We start from the raw sequence: 17823 nt of genomic DNA, 5'->3' as shown, positions 1-17823 counted from the left end.
ATCAAGTATGATATTGAAATTAAATAGCCTGCTATACAATTTTAACTAGGTCTGACAAAAGAAACTTACACAACGATTTGTATTCTAGTACCACCTGTTTATCATTCACAGGATAGAGGAAAGAGACTAAATGGACTTTTATAAATCTATGGCTATTCAGATGAAAAATCAATTAGCCTATATTTATTCTCTCTTTGCTTCAGTATAGAACAGGGGACAGACAGAGGCTTGTAAAGGAAAATGCTTGTAATTAGAAATGCTTTCAAAACAAGGTATAGAACAGGGGCAAGACAGAGAGGCTTGTAAAGGGAAATGCTTGTAATTAGAAATGCTTTTAAAACAAGGGCTGGTAAGAGAGTTCTCAAAAGTGGGTTCTCAAAATTGGATTCGTAAAATTGGGTTCATAAAATTGGGTTCATAAAATTGGGTTCTCAAAATGGATTCGTAAAATTGGGTTTGCTTGTTAAGAAAAAGCTTTGACAAAAGCTGTTTTTGTGGTTGCAGTAGCAACAGTGCAGTGACCGCGGCAGACACCTGTAAGACAAGAACAAAAAACAAAAAGGGGTGTTAAAATGTCCTAATTCAGAAGTATGACATTTAGATTAGTTCCCCAAGATGAAACTGAATAAAGAGGCTTCAAGTTAAGACTGATGATTTTTTACATGTTCTACCAAAGTGAAATAACACTTTAGGCCTGCACTATACACTATATGGACAAAAGTATTGGGACACCTACACATTGCACCTAGAAGAGCTTTTATGACATCCCATTCTAAATACATAGGCATTAATATGGATTCCCCCCCCACACACACAGACTTTGCAGCTACAGCTTCCACTCTTTTCCATGCTTTTTATAAGATTTCAGAGTGTGTCTGTGGGAATTTTTGCCCATTCATCCAAAAGAGCATTTGTGAGGTCAGAAACTGATGTTGAACGAGATGGCCTAGCTCGCAATATCCGTTCTAGTTCATGGGGTTGAGGTCAGGGCTCTGTGTGGGCCAGTCAAGTTCTTCCACACCAACCTCACACAACCATGCCTCCTGTAGTCAAGTGTGTGTGTGTATGTGTATGTGTGTGTGCACATATGTATGGGGGCTGTACTTAGGGTTTGTTTTTTAAGGGTCTGGGGAGGTTGGGATGTGGGTATAGGGATGAGGGAAATCTCTGCTATATAACTTTTTTGTATTCCTTCTATGTATGTTACTCTCCTACTGTATACTATTTGCCCCACTATTTTAAGACTGTATATGTATTTGCCCAGTGACTGCCCGTGGAAATTAGCTGTTTTAGCTATAACCTTGTACAGTGCATCTCTCCCTATTCTATAGGGTAAATGTCTACTGTACCTTGTCCCTGTCTTAAAAATAAATAAAAGTCAATCAATCAATCAATCCTTTATGGACCTTGCTTTGTGCACTGGGGCACAGCCATGCTGGAACAGAAAAGAGCCTTCCCCAAACTGTTCCCACAATGTTGGAAGTTGAATTGTCCAAAATGTATTGGTAAGCTGAAGCATTAACATTTCCCTTCACTGGAACTAAGGGACCTAGGGCAACCTCAAAAAAACAACCCCAGACCATTATCTTATCAATGATTAAGAGGTGTGCCTTTGGGCATTAAGTGTATTACTGTCATGAAAAAAGTAATTGCTTCTATAGGCAGCTTAAGCACAGAGTTGGGCTGAATGAACAAGTTAAAAACCTGTGATGCACTGGACAGTGAGTACCGCTTAATTTATAAAAGGCTATAAAGTCTAATTACTATAGCAGAAAATGTAAACAACACAAATATTAAATAGTGCCCCAATATACGCTGTCACAGCTCCATGCATGAGTGTCCTGCCAGAACTCACTCCCATGTCTCAGGCTTCTCACTTGCATTTGTTTTGAGGACAAACTATATCAGAGTGAAATATAATAATCCCTTTACAGTCAACATCAAATAGATTTAGGATTATGGCAACATAAAGCAAATGGTTAATCTCACCTCTTTGCTTCGAAACACCTTTCAGGAAGTCAAATCTATGAAAATATAAAACAAAAGCATTGAGAAACACATTAAATATTAAATAGGACCAATTGCATTCCCAATAAGCACGTCACGTCAGTGAGCATTAAGACCATCCTTTATACCTACATCAAACATTTGGAATTACATGGTAAATTCGCCATTTAGGATAGCGGCTATTTGCAGTAGGCTATTCCATAAACAAGCTGAGAACGTATTAGTTAGAACTAACTAGCCGGAACTATCCTTTGTTTATATCCCTGCGAGCGCCTACAAACAGCTGTCACTAACGTTATCTCAATAGCAATCGGTGACGGTATGCTTCATGTTTATGTGATAGACTGCAAATAGCCCATCATGGCCTATATGGCGAGTTTATGCGTTAACATCACTGGGTACATGTTTACTGGTGATTATCAAACTCTGCATAATTGCCATCTTCCTTATAAATCTGCGTCTGTCTCGTTTTGAAAACCAACCGACTTTAGGAGCACTAGCGTTAGCTATACTAGTTAGCAAGCCAATTTGTTACAGATGTCAGATAATATGAATATTGGACGTTTCTAATTCATTCTAATGAAAAATACGCCAATATGACTTCCGTTAGTTGAAAATGTCGAGCTTAACTCGCTAGCTAACGTTAGCTAACATCTACTCACTCAACCAACTGACGTCAAGTAGCACTAGCGTTAGCTAGTTAACAGCCAACGTCCCTTGTTTAAAACAGCTATACTAGCTAGCAAGTTGTTACTTATGTCAATAATTATATCATATAGCTACATACTTGACGTTTCTAATTAATTTTAATGGAAAATACGCCTATGACGTCGTAGTTGAAAATGTCGAGTGTAACGTTAGCTAACATCAACTCACCTTGACACCGGAATGTGAATGAAGCCCAGTGTATCGAGCGATACATTACATAGGCTACAATGAGCATGCGCGAGGGCAAAAACTCAGTTCTACACAAGTGTGATTAGAAACGTACGCATACATTGGTATTTGTTTTTATGCATCAATAATTGGTATTTGTTTTTATGCATCAATAATTCTGATCACACATAAAAATGACTTTTCAATAATTCCCAGTAACAGTGTATAAGTATGAGCTCTGAAGCTCCACAAACCTATTCACATTGTCACTTGCTGCTACAGGGAGCCAGTGTATGGAATAGAGAAGGGCAGTTGTGTGGGAGAACTTGTTGAACAGTTGAACACAAGGCAAGCTGCAGCTTTCTGGACAAGCTCCAGAGGTCTGATGGCTGACGCCAGGGCCCCAGCAGGGAGGGAGTTGCAGCAGTCCAGGCGGGAGATGACAGGAGCCTGGATGAGCACCTGTCATCAGTGAGGACGGGTTGAATCCTCCTGATGTTGTAGAGCAGTAACCTGCAGTCAATTTCCATGAAACTCTTGGAATGGTACTATCAAATGACTAGACAATTTTACATGAAATAAAACCACTGACGTATTGCAAAGAAAACATTTTATTTCAGATATTCAAAAGGCAGTGCTACAGGTGGGCTCTTTCCAGCACTGTAGCTGTGGGTTGAGAGAACCACCATGAAAACATCTACTGGGTGTACTAGTGCCAGTAACAGGAATTGCAGTTGCAATACACAATTAATTTACTTGGGAACAGACCACCTACCATGGTGAGGTAGACAAACAGGGAGTGAAAGAGAAGAAGATAGAAAGAGGGAGAGAGGGAAGAAGAAAACAGAAACTTTGGCAGCCTAAGCTGTGGGTCTGGTACAGTACTGTACATGTGCAGTGTTAGATCTGGGACATTATTTGGTGTGGTCAGTTCTCACCCACTAGGCGATGGTACAACCCTGACATGAGTGAATCTCACAGTCTAGAGAAAGAGAGAAAGAGGGAGAAAAAAATGAGTAGGGTTAGATAGACGTATACTGGATGGGGATAAAAAGGTATAGACCATGATATTAGGTAGCTACCTGGATGAGTCCTCTAAAGACAAACGAAAGACGTCATTCCCAAAAACGATCTGCCTTAAATGGCACATTGTTCTCAGAATAGCACCACACTCACGTAGCTTGTGAAAGTGTGTCGATGCTGTTGACCCCAGGCATGGAGCAGACCAGACGAGCCTTCAGGAAGGTGGTCCACTTATTACCAGGCTCCTGTAGCCCCTCAGGTCATTCTGTTGGATGGATCACATACACTGAAACTCATGGGTTTCAGCTGGCCAAAGACTCAATGGGTGCTTTGACTTGTTCACTGGTAAATGCAAGCATGCATAATGTGGTGTGATAAATACAGTCTGTTATTGAGTGTGAGAGTGTACTAACCCTCACTTGGTCCTTGCGAGGTGTATGGTTGCCACCTGTCTAGTCTCCCGTGTGTGTGTCTGCGTGCATGCGGGTCCTCCCACTCAGCTGGCGAGCTGAGGAGTGCGACATAAAATATGCAGGTATACATTTCTCACTAAAGATTTTGTTGATACTACCACTGGGTAGTCTCAGTTAGTTTGTAACTTTAATGCGCACGCGCGCACACCCACACACACACACACACGGTCACAATCATCTCCATGACGGCAGGACCATGTCACTGGAGCTGACAGTGTGGCGCCGGCTGGTCTGCTTCCTCCTCTATGTTCTGGTCTGGTTTGACCGGGACCGGCCTCAAGCCACACACTGGGTCTATGGAGATCTCCTCATAGTCTGGACTGGAGGGAAGGAGGTGTGAAAGCGAGAAAGAGATTTTCTTAAAAATACATCAAATATGAACAAATGCACAGACACAGACAAAACACACACTAACACAAAGACAATCACTTCTGGATGTATAGATCCACTTCTAGAACCTCTAATAACGCTATCTTACTGTGATAGAGAAAGAGTCAGACATGCAGATCAGGCCATCATGTACTGAATGAGGCCTCTGCCAGCCAGGACAACAGACGCTCTGAAATGCTTTAGTTTGCCTACTTGCACTCAGGACATCTCCAGGTCCCTCTCTCACAGTTCAGCTGCAGGTACAGTAAGACTCCAGATCAATACACTGCAGGTGAAAAGGGAGAGAGAGAGAGTGGGGGTTAAAGGAAGAAGTGTGATTTGTTCTGTGTATGACTGAAAGCGTGTTGTGCGCCTGTATGTGTGTATTTGTACATGTCACTATTCTCACCTGTATGTGTCTGCAGTCGTGTCCTTGCAGCTGGATGCGTCTGAATGTGATTTGGACATCTCAGGGACACTTTGATGGATGTCTCTTCCACTCAATCCCCACCATTCAGTCCTGGGAGAGTTCCACTGCTCAAGTTTCTCTTGACAGACAGAGAGAGTGGGAGAGAGAGAAAGGGAGAGAGAAGATCAACAATGAAGACCCACACGCTTGTACACATACAGTAGGACCCCACTTATCCGAACCCAACGGGACCACAGGTCGTTCGTATCTCTGAAATGTCCGGATGACTGAAACGTATGTTAAAATGCACCAAATTCAATAAGTGGTATACTTGTTTCATATAGACTCATAATAGACAGATAAATACCCTTAATTACTTGTGAAAATGCATCAAAATTGCAATCAAATAGCCAACTAAACTGATACAGCCTAGCCTATAATAGGCCTACAGTACCCTATAATAAGATAAACAAATTTCCACTTGAGTGCGTGCTTTGATCAAATTCAGTAGCCTACTTTATTCTCAAATGAGGCCTACGCTGCATCGATAGGCTACTGTATTCGCAGAACAAAATGGTATAGCCTATAAACAACCCAACATTAAAACAATTATAGCAAATGATAATCAATCAATAAATAAATGAAATGACAGACAAGTTGTCCTGTCTTAGGCTATTGTAGCCTAAAAGAAAGTCTCTAAAACAACCGATGTAGGCTATAGGCTGTAGGCTATTATTTAACAAATACAGTAGGCCTAGTAGGCTAATCTACATTCTCACAACACGTCTGTGTTCCTGAAGTCCATTAACTGGGAACGAAAAATGACTCGATACTCCTCTGCTTCAGGTTGCTGACGCGCTTTCTGGCTACCAAGGAATGCAGCTCACGAAGCAGACTCGTTTGCGTTTTGCGCTCGACATTAGAGCAAAGAAATGAAACGTGACAGTAGTCTACAGCCTACAGGCAACATGTAGGTCTACATACAGTCTGTTTTTATTCACAGTAGGATACAGTACTGTAATGAAAATCCCACCAGTAACCAGATAGCAGGCTCAAATAAAAGTTTTTTAAGCCTGTCCGGTAGACCGGGAGGTTCGGATCTCTGAAGTTCGGATGAGTGGGGTCCTACTGTATTGCATATCAACCCTAGCCCACCTCGGCTCTTACAGTGTTTGTGTGTGTGTGTGTGTGTGTGTGTGTGTGTATGTGTATATGTGTATGTGTCAGCGTGACTCACTCTGTGATACAGTGATCAGAAATCAGCAGTCTCTTTTTCATCGAACCCTGTAGAACAGATCTCACTGACACCCTATAGACAAGCTGCAAAACACAAGCTGCAAAACAAACAGATGAGAATGCAGAGAGAGAAAGAAAGAGAGGTTAATCTAGGCATTCAACCTATAATCAGAGTAAAACAGCAGAGTGGGAGGTGTGTCAGTGTGATGGGTCCACAGCTCCTTCACATATACAACACCCTTCGAGAAGAACGAAAACTGTCCGTCTCCTTCCACAGACACAACAATTATGGTGATGGTGTCCACAGCTTGCTTGTGAGGCTTCTGAAACTCCTGTGTGTGTGTGTGTGTGTGTATGTGTGTGTGTGTGTGTGTGTGTGCGCGCATGCAGGCTCTCCCCTTCACCTGGCGAGCTGAGGAGTGGGACATAAAATGTGCAGCTATACATTTGGTATTAAAGATTTTGGGTCATTTTCTGAACAACTAACCCACCTCATCGTCATCATCATCATCCTCTCCAGATTCCTCCTTGGCTTTGACCATTCCGGTCTTATTGTAGCTTAAGGGGCATGTCCATCTCCTCTTAGTCTGCAAAGCACAGCAGTTGCAGATTAAGTTAAACACAGATGCTCTACAATGTAGGAGTTGGAACATTTATTTATCCTCCTCCATTAGCAGTCATCTGATCAAGATGGTGACATCATACATCCAGTATTGTCCCTCCAACACTAGACAACTTCGTTAGCTTGAATGGTACGTTATTATAGCTAGCCAGCTAACTAGCCAGCTAGCTAACGTTGGCTAACTTAGCCAGCTAGCAGCAACTAAGTTCGCAAGGAACTTTGCACAAGAGGTAGACTAACTTTGCGTCTTCGGCCAGCTTATGTACGGAATAGTAGCAAAACAAGGCATGAGTTTCAGTGAAATACGGCAATATTCTGATACTCAACTTCGCTGCAAACTACGTGCGCTAGCTAACGTACTGACCTGTGGATACTGGCACGCTAGCCAGCTAGTTCACTATTGCTGTTTGGATCACGACAACAGTATATCACATACTTAAGAATAAATCAACATTAATAAAGTTATGGAGGTTATTCAGTTCGTATATAAAATACTGCCTTTGCTAACTTGATAGCTTCGGAGGACATTTGACCCTGGCTCAGCTAGCCAGCTGTCTGCATAGATCTAGCTAGCTCACTATATAACGTTAGCTAGCTGTGTTCCCCACACAATCCCTCGACATGGGATAGATAACATAAATTCAGTTTACCCCATCGCAAAGCAGAATGTTTTGTTCAGAGCGTTTGTAAGACCATCGGCATCCATGGTTTTCAACTTCGAACTGGATGCCGAAACTCGCAGTTCTCTGTGACAGCAAGCAGGGAGACTCCCCCCGGCTATACGCCCCTTGCTGCAGGTGTGACACAAATCCCAAATGCCCACTAACACACATTCACTTCAATGTAAAGGCATGCCGGCTTCAGACAGCTCTCTCTCAAAAAATATAAAGGCTACAGCTTAGCGATTGACACCGTAGGAATCCTGAGAACTTGCTGAACATTTCTATGTATAATTGTCCGTGTAGGTTAAAAACTGTAGGCATGGCAACGAGTTAGAAAAAGGGTAAAAAAATGCAAAATGAGCAGCTCAAAAGTCAGAGTGTGGGCCCATACGTTTCAATGAAGAGCGCAGTTGCCGAACGAATCGTCATAGAGCCACAACTATAAGTCACACGGCTTAGACACTTATATTGTACGAATCAGCATAGTTGTGTGAACGTTTTAATGTAGAATATGTGTAAGAGCTGTTAAAACTGTAGGAGCAACAGCAGTTTACAAAACGTGCAGATGTTTTCAAAATACGAGCTGCTACACTCTAGAAACTGAACATTCCACACATCCACTTCAATGTTAAAAAGGGTCCAAAACAAACTTAAATTACATAAAAACTATAAGGAATTTCAAAAATCTGAATGGATCGTTTACTCAGCTAAAGGTCCTGAACATTTTAAACTTTGAAGGAGGTTTCTAGCACAAAAAATGAAGGAGGAGATAGGTTTCAAAGCTGACAAGGGGTTTCAAGGTCTGCCATAGACTTCCATTGTAATTTTTTTGGGAAAAAAGCTGAATATTTTAAAAAGTATGAAAGTTATTAAAAATCTGAAAGATAACCCATAAAAACCTTAACAAGCTGAACATTTTGATAGTCGAATGGTTTCTGTAGCTCAAAGTATGAAGGAGTTGAAGGCTGAAGAAGGTTTCAAAACTCCCCCATTGACTTCCATTCAAAAAAAAAGTTGAAAAAGCTGAATATTTTAAAAAGTATAAAAGGTATTAAAAATCTGAAAGAGGTCCCATCGTGTCCTTAACAAGCTGGACATTTTGATAGTTGAATGGTTTCTGTAGCTCAAAGTATGAAGGAGCTACAGAGAGCCAAAAAACGTACGGAAAAAGTAAAAATAATAAAGAACTGGATAACAATAGTGTGAATGCTTGCAGCATTCACACTAACTAGAAAATTGCATTTCCTGCAGAAAATGCGTGTGAATGCTGAGCAGCTGAACGGAATAGCAAAAGCATTGCTGAAAATGCATGAATATGAAAAATCTGAAATGTCAAATGCATCACACCTGAACGGCTGAAAATCCTGAAAGCTAAAAAGCCTGGAAGCTGAAAAACCTTGAAGCTCATTTGAACTGTGATACTGGCAGAATTGGAAGCTGAAGTGCATTACATAAAGCAGCTAAGAACTTAAATACATTGCTACAAAAGCTGGAAGATACACTGTAATGATGGAATGTATAGCTAAAAAGATTGGAAGCTGAAGAACCTGGAAGCTTAGCTGAAATATGAAACTGGGAGAGTTGGAATCTGAACTGCATTGCCTAAATAAGCTAAAAGCTTAAATACATTGCTACAAAAGCTGGAAGATAAACTGTAATACTGTCAAAGCTGAAACATGGAATAAATGATGGAATGTATTGATAAAAAGCTTGTAGGCTGGAAAACCTGTAAGCTTAGCTGAAATGTGAAACTGGCAGAATTGGAACTGCATTACCTAATGAAGCTAAGAACTTAAATACTTTTAAACTTTTCAACCTGAGTAGTTTTAGCCTTGAACTGAGCCTTTAGCTTGAAAGATGAGCAATAGAGTAATACTGTCAAAGCTGAAAGATGGAATGAATGATGGAATGTATAGCTTAAAAGTTTGGAAGCCTGTCGGGACAGTACAGTGACCACTGGGCAATCTCTATGCACCAGACGGTGAAGAGCGTGTGTCTCTAGACCACATGGGCTGAGTTCTGTGGTCCATGGCGTGGATAGTGGCGTGGTGGAAAGACTCCGCCCCCTTGGGTCACAACCCATCGGGGACAGTACAGTGACCTCTTGGCAATCTCCATGCACCCACCCGTGAAGATCATGTGTCTCTAGCCCACTCAAGGGCTGAGTTGTGATGTCCGTGGCGTGGTGGCTAGACTCCGCCCCCTCGGGTCAGAGCCGGTCGGGGGCAGTGCACTGAAATCCGGGCAATATCCCTGCACCCACCAGTGTAGACCGTGTGTCTGTAGCTCACTCAGGGTCTTAGTTGTGGTGTCTGTGGCGTGGATAGTGGTGTGGTGGCGAGACTCCGCCCCCTTGGGTCATAGCCGGTCTTGGAAAGTGAAGGCCGTGCCGGGCTACCCACCTGCCTTCGACAGTGAAGACCGTGTGTCTCTAGCCACCTCAGAGGCTGTGTTGTGAGGTCAGTGGCGTGGATAGTGGCGTGATGGCGAGACTCCGCCCCCTCCAGTCAGAGCAGGTCGAGGGCAGTGCACTGACATCCGGGCAGTCTTCATGCACCCAAGAGTGAAGACCGTGTGTCTGTAGCTCACTCAGGGGCTGAGATGTGGGGACAGTGGCATGGATACTGGCGTGGTGACGAGACTCCGCCCCCTCGGGTCAGAGCCGGAGGAGGACAGGGTACTGCTCCCCGGGCCACCCGCATGCAACCAACCGTGAAAACTGCGTCTTTAGCCAACTCAGGGTCTGAGATGTGGGGACGGTGGCGTGGTGCCGAGACTCCGCCCCCTCAGGTTAGAGGTTGTGGGGGGCAGGTCAGTGATTGCCAGGCCATCCCCATGCACCCCTCATTGGAGACCATGTGTCTATAGCCCACTCCGGGGCGGAGCAGTAGCTGTAGAGGTGTTGTATGGAAGTCGAGGTTAGAAGAAGTAGCAGTGAAAAGCAATAGGTGTTTGTTATAAGTACTGCTAGTACTACACTCAAAAATAGATTAGACCACTCATCATAACTCATAGTTTTATTGAGTTCAATAGCTGAAAGAGGAGAAAATATATTAATATGAGTTTGCAGCCTGAAAAAGAGTGTCATTCTAAATATTTCTTTGAATATAAGGAAGGAAGGAAGGAAAGAAGGAAGGATGGAAGGAAGGAAGGATGGAAGGAATATGAATGCTACCACAGTAGTCATAAAAGGGTGCCTGTACAGAGAGGCGGCACGTGTCCCCAAATTCAAATCTCAACTGACACTGTGAGCATCCTCTCATTCACTTCAATGGAAAGGCATGTTGGCTTCAGACAACTCTCTCTCAAAAAGTATAAAGGTCACAGCCTAGATATTGACACCGTAGGAATCCTGAGAAAATGCTGAACATTTAGGGCTATGATATGTCCGTGTAGCTTAAAAACTGTAGGCATGGCGACGAGTTAGAAAAAGGGTAAAATTGCAAAATGAGCCGCTCAAAAGTCAGAGTGTGGGCCCATACGTTTCAATGGAGCGCAGTTGCCAAACAAATCGTCATACAGCGAAAACTATAAGTCACACGGCTCAGATACTTACATTGTACGAATCAGCACAGTTGTGTGAACGTTTTGATGTATAAAATGTGTATGAGCTGTTAAAACTGTAGGTGCGACAGCAGTTTACAAAACGTGTAGATGTTTTCAAAACACAGGCTGCCACACTCTAAATACTGAACATTCCACACATCCACTTCAATGTTAAAAAAGGTCCAAAACAAACTTAAATTACATAAAAACTATAAGGAATTTCAAAAATCTGAATAGATCGTTTATTCGGCTAAAGGTCCTGAACATTTTAAACTTTGAAGGAGGTTTCTAGCACAAAAAATGAAGGAGGAGATAGGTTTCAAAGCTGACAAGGCGTTTCAAGGTCTGCCATAGACTTCCATTGTAATTTTTTTTTGAAAAAAGCTGAATATTTTAAAAAGTATGAAAGTTATTAAAAATCTGAAAGATAACCCATAAAGACCATAACAAGCTGAACATTTTGATAGTTTAATGGTCTCTGTAGCTCAAAGTATGAAGGAGTTGAAGGCTGAAGAAGGTTTCAAAACTCCCCCATTGACTTCCATTCAAAAAAAAAGTTGAAAAAGCTGAATATTTTAAAAAGTATAAAAGGTATTAAAAATCTGAAAGAGGTCCCATCGTGTCCTTAACAAGCTGAACAATTTGATAGTTGAATGGTTTCTGTAGCTCAAAGTATGAAGGAGCTACAGAGAGCCAAAAAACGTACGGAAAAAGTAAAAATAATAAAGAACTGGATAACAATAGTGTGAATGCTTGCAGCATTCACACTAACTAGAAAATTGCATTTCCTGCAGAAAATGCGTGTGAATGCTGAGCAGCTGAACGGAATAGCAAAAGCATTGGTGAAAATGCATGAATGTGAAAAATCTGAAATGTCAAATGCATCACACCTGAACGGCTGAAAATCCTGAAAGCTGAAAAGCCTGGAAGCTGAAAAACCTTGAAGCTTATTTGAACTGTGACACTGGCAGAATTGGAAGCTGAAGTGCATTACATGAAACAGCTAAGAACTTAAATACATTGCTACAAAAGCTGGAAGATAAACTGTTATACTGTAATGATGGAATGTATAAAAAGATTGGCCCCCTTTGGTCAGAGCCGGTCTTGGACAGTGTAGGCCGTGCCGGGCTACCCACCTGCCTTCACCAGTGAAGACCGTGTGTCTCTAGCTGCCTCAGAGACTGTGTTGTGAGGTGCGTGGCGTATTAGTGGCATGATGGCAAGACTCCGCCCCCTTGGGTCAGAGCCGGTCTTGGACAGTGTACGCCGCTCTGGGCCTCCCACCTGCCCCCACCAGCAATGACACTGTGTCCTTAGCCCACTCAGGGTCTGAGTTGTGGGGTGCGTGGCGTGGATAGTGGCGTGGTGGCGAGACACCGCCCCCTTTGGTCAGAGCCGGTCGTGGACAGTGTAGGCCATGCCGGGCTACCCACCTGCCTTCACCAGTGAGGACCGTGTGTCTCTATCCACCTCAGAGGCTGTGTTGTGAGGTCCGTGGCGTGGATAGTGGCGTGATGGCGAGACTACACCCCCTTCGGTCAGAGCAGGTCGGGGGCAGTGCACTGACATCCGGGCAATCTCCATGCACCCTACAGTGAAGACCGTGGCTGCGTTCCGAATCGCATACTTCTACTTCTTACTACCAGTACCTACTACAGCTGCCCTTAGAAAGTACGTACTTTGCAAGCAGTAGGCATCCAATTGGGACATACTACTCTGTCATGACATTGCGCCCTGAAATCTGACCACATCCGTCGCAGTCCATAAAGCGACATTCGCCCACAGCTGTCCGCAGAGACGCTCAAGATTCGAGATGGTTGGCGCAGTAAATCCCTTGCAGATGCACGAGAACGCCAGAGACGCCAATACCGTCGGAGGACAAGAGCTCTCCTGTTGTTCCTTTGCAATGTATGTAGTTTGAACTGAATTGTACATATTAACCTGATCAAGGTATTTATCCACGTCAGTAAAATTACATAATGCATTTCAGTCATTGTCATTCTATGTCCTGTCTGCATGTGAAGCAGCCTCACATTTAACTTAGTAACGTCAGTGTAAACATTATTGCCAATTCTGTTGTGTAACTTAGTTGACTGAACCTACATTTTAGAAACTTTGATATGTGACAGTATATAATCAGATCATTGCAGTTGTAATGTAGTGTCCTTGTATCTCAAACTGGAAATAAACCATTCATGCAATTAAGTTAACTTTTTATTTCCCATTCATTTCCCATTCAATCACCATACTCATATTCATAGGATGTCCACCCTACAACATATTGCCAGTTGAACCCCAATGCACCCATCCTGCAGCTCTACTTTGATGATCTCCTGGCTGCAGCAGTGTCTGCACCACTTGACTGTGTTCCAGCTCTCCAAGAACACGATTACACGATACAACATTAGGATACACAGCATCACACCTCATTGTTTCTTCACCAAAACCAAGCTTGATGCCTGTTAATTTGTTGTTCATTTTGTATTGTCACCCTCATTTTCCCAAGCTACCATTATGCATTATGTTTTGTTTAACACGTGTGATGTATAAATCCAATGATCAATCATAACTACATCTAATGATCAATCATGACATGTGTATTGTGTACTGTGTAATCCACACATCACTTTGTCCCAGTTTCACCTGTAACTTTGAAGGAAAAAGTGTGGATGCTTTGAAAGACCATTTCAAGTCCAGTGGAGGCCAAGCTACCCGTCAGTCAACAATTATTCAACACTCAGGATACAGTATATTTGACTGATTGGGCTCTAAGAAAGCACAGGTTAGTTGGTTGAAACATTTAATGAGGCATTTTAAGCAAACAAATGAAGCTAATTAAATTAAACATGCTGCAACACAAGACAAACAAAACAAACAAATCTAAATGATCATTTCTTGGCGAGTGCCTCCAGTAGTGCCAAAAAGCGGTCCTCCCGCCTCTCCTCTCTTGACCGAGACTTATCCTCTCTCCTACTGGCCTCCTCGTCTCTTCTCTCCTCCCTTGTAAGTTTTATTAGTCAGGTGCACATCATACAGGTATAATATGCACTGGAATGCAATTGCTAGCTCCCAAATGTGCATAGTACAGTAAAAAATATAAGTAATTAAGTAAAAGACACTAAAAATTTAAAAAAGAGTAAAAATACAGCACAATCTTGTTATACTGAGGGAGACTGGAGTAGTCCACACCATCTTGTATTTGTCATACCTTGTTCTGGCCACCTCCTCTCTCCTCCTGGCCTCCTCTTCTCTCCTCTCTCCTCCTGCTCTCCTGGTACCTCTCTTCCTCCCTAGCCCTGGCTGCCTCCTCTCTCCCCCTGGCCTCCTCATACCTTTGCCCCTCTAGTGCCTGCTGTCTTGCCTCTCTCTTTTCCGTCTCTCTAAGGTACTCCAGTACCTGGCTACTGGACTGACCTCCCTCCCTCCTTCTCTTTCGTGGTGGTATAGCAGGACACTCGTCCTCCACAGGAATGGGATCAGACACAGAGGGAGTTGAGACTTCAACAGCCTCCTGGCTTGCTGATGAAATTAGCAATGGTGGGGTGATGGATGGCTTACTGCCCAATGCAGCATCCATCACCCCATACCATTTCCAGGAGGCTGCTGTTGCCTCCCCTCCCTCTGTGCTGACCCCTGTTTTAGGACACTTCAAATCCTGCAAATTAGATGACAGGATTAGTTAATGACACTAAAGCATAGTAAATGGCTAATCGAAGGCATACACACAACACTGGTGACTGACTTTGTATTTTTGTTTGAGGTTCTCCCATTTATTTTTTATGGTGGCTGGTGTCACCTTCCCCTCCAAGCCATGCTCGACCACAAACATCCTAAGGGGACAAGGAACATGCCCAGCAATGACAAATGCTCCTTTCATCACATTTCGTAAAATAGGGTCAAGTGTTACTCACTCAAACCCCTTTATTGCTGCATTTCTCTTCCCAGTGAACAGCTCCTCCTTCTCCATCCTCCACTGGATGAGTTGCTCAGTATGTTCATCTGTCCCTAACAAATTAATGATGTTTTCCAGTGAGACAAAGCAGTTGACCGACTAGTACTTCAACTACCTAGTTAACGTTAGCTAACTGACGTCCTGGATAGGCTCGTGCATTAACAGCAAACTATTTTCTGGTGAGCTGAATTGGTATGTCGTACGTTCTATTAATACATCCATGGTCGTACCTTACATAGCTAGCTATACTGACTTGGCTTGCATTCTGCTTTTTGGCAAATTTGACGAATGATGAGAGGTAACGTTGTTAACTTCAGTGCACCACAAAGCTAGCTAGCTAACTAGCTGGCTAGTTGATGTTACAGAAGTAAGTGACGCTAGTAGCTACCACTATAGATACCACTAGGCCACTGGCTGAACCCTAACCCTAACCCACTATAGATACCACTAGGCCACTGGCTGAGGTTATAGGTTTACATTTGCGCTCATTTATCCACTTAGCTTCGTGCAGCAATAGTATCTTTTAATGTTTCAATTATACACACAACACGAGTCGCTACAAATATGTAGTGACGTTACTGTACTTACACTTGAATGCGCTGCCGCTGCCGCTTGCACATCTGTCTGCGCGCCGCAGGATTCATAATAAAGCCTCCAGCGCGACTCGCACGTGACGTAATTTCCGCTGCGCACAGGATTGTGGGTCAGAATAGGCAGAGAAGCCTGCTGGCTTGCATACTGCAAAATACGACCGGATGTAGTATCACATCCTGGTACTTTTGCCATACTGCATGTGGCATACTATGTATTGGGACATACTACATTCTGTTTTGGCTTACTATATAGTAGGGTAGTAGGCGATTCGGAACGCAGCCCGTGTGTCTGTAGCTCACTCAGGGGCTGAGATGTGGTGAGAGTGGCGTGGAAAGTGGCGTGGTGGCGAGACTCCGCCCCTTTGGGTCATAGCCGGTCTTGGACAGTGTAGGGCGTGCCGGGCTACCCACCTGCCTTCACCAGTGAAGACTGTGTGTCGCTAGGCACCTGAGAGGCTGTGTTGTGAGGTCCGTGGCGTGGATAGTGGCATGATGGCGAGACTCGGCCCCCTTCGGTCAGAGCAGGTCGGGGGCAGTGCACTGACATCCGGGCAATCTCCATGCACCCTACAGTGAAGACCGTGTGTCTGTAGCTCACTCAGGGGTTGAGATGTGGGGACAGTGGCGTGAATAGTGGCGTGGTGACGAGACTCCGCCCCATCGGGTCAGAGCCGGTCGAGGACAGTCTACTGCTCCCCGGGCCACCCACATGCACCCAACAGTGAAAACTGCATCTTTAGCCAACTCAGGGTCTGAGATGTGGGGACGGTGGCGTGGATAGTGGCGTGGTGGCGAGACTCGGCCCCCTCAGGTCAGAGGTTGTGGGGGGCAGGTCAGTGATTGCCAGGCCATCCCCATGCACGCCTCATTGGAGACCGTGTGTCTATAGCCCACTCCGGGGCCGAGCAGTAACTGTGGAGGTGTTGTATCGAAGTTGAGGTGAGAAGCAGTAGCAGTGAGAAGCAGAAGGTGTTTGTTATAAGTACTGCTAGTACTACACTCAAAAATAGATTAGACCACTCATCATAACTCATAGTTTTATTGAGTTCAATAACTGAAAGTGGAGAAAATGTATTAATATGAGTTTACAGCCTGAAAAAGTGTCATTCTGAATATTTATTATAAGGAAGGTAGGAAGGAAGCTAGGAAGGAAGGAAGGAAGGATGGAAGGAAGGAACATGAATGCTACCACAGTAGTCATAAAAGGGTGCCTGTACAGAGAGCCTGCGCGTGTCCCCAAATTCAAATCTCAACTGACACTGTGAGCATCCTCTCATTCACTTCAATGGAAAGGCATGCCGGATTCAGACAGCTCTCTCTCAAAAAGTATAGATGCTACAGCTTAGCTATTGACACCGTAGGAATCCTGAGAACTTGCTGAACATTTGTATGTATAATTGTCCGTGTAGCTTAAAAACTGTAGGCATGGCAACGAGTTAGAAAAAGTGTAAAAATGGAAAATGAGCAGCTCAAAAGTCAGTGTGGGCCCATACGTTTCAATGGAGAGTGCAGTTGCCGAACAAATGGTCATACAGAGAAAACTATAACTCACACGGCTTAGATACTTACATTCTACGAATCAGCACAGTTGTGTGAACGTTTTAATGTTGAATATGTGTATGAGCTGTTAAAACTGTAGGAGCCACAGCAGTTTACAAAACGTGTAGATGTTTTCAAAATACGAGCTGCTACACTCTAGAAACTGAACATTCCACACATCCACTTCAATGTTAAAAAGGGTCCAAAACAAACTTAAATTACATAAAAACTATAAGGTATTTCAAAAATCTGAATGGATCGTTTACCCAGCTAAAGGTCCTGAACATTTTAAACTTTGAAGGAGGTTTCTAGCACAAAAAATGAAGGAGGAGATAGGTTTCAAAGCTGACAAGGGGTTTCAAGGTCTGCCATAGACTTCCATTGTAATTTTTTTTGGAAAAAAGCTGAATATTTTAAAAAGTATGAAAGTTATTAAAAATCTGAAAGAAAACCCATAAAGACCTTAACAAGCTGAACATTTTGATAGTTGAATGGTTTCTGTAGCTCAAAGTATGA

At 43.3% G+C, this 17823-nt stretch overlaps 1 long non-coding RNA gene across 2 annotated transcripts; it reads right to left on the bottom strand.

The window, feature by feature from the left end:
- Positions 1-3528: 3528 nt before the first annotated feature.
- On the bottom strand, positions 3529-5297 carry LOC311309426. 2 transcript variants are annotated; one of them, XR_014630466.1, is made up of 5 exons: positions 5158-5297; positions 4962-5034; positions 4320-4699; positions 4060-4171; positions 3529-3865 (listed from the first exon to the last, which is right to left on the bottom strand). It is a non-coding gene; the product is annotated as an uncharacterized lncRNA (long non-coding RNA). The 2 variants fall into 2 exon arrangements; XR_014630465.1 differs by having other exon boundaries at positions 4060-4699.
- Between the last annotated feature and the right edge of the window lie 12526 nt (positions 5298-17823).

Source organism: Borostomias antarcticus, assembly GCF_949987555.1.
Source record: "Borostomias antarcticus genome assembly, chromosome: 5".
In the NCBI taxonomy this organism is placed as follows: Eukaryota; Metazoa; Chordata; class Actinopteri; order Stomiiformes; family Stomiidae; genus Borostomias; species Borostomias antarcticus.
This window is presented reverse-complemented; position numbering and strand designations above follow the sequence as displayed.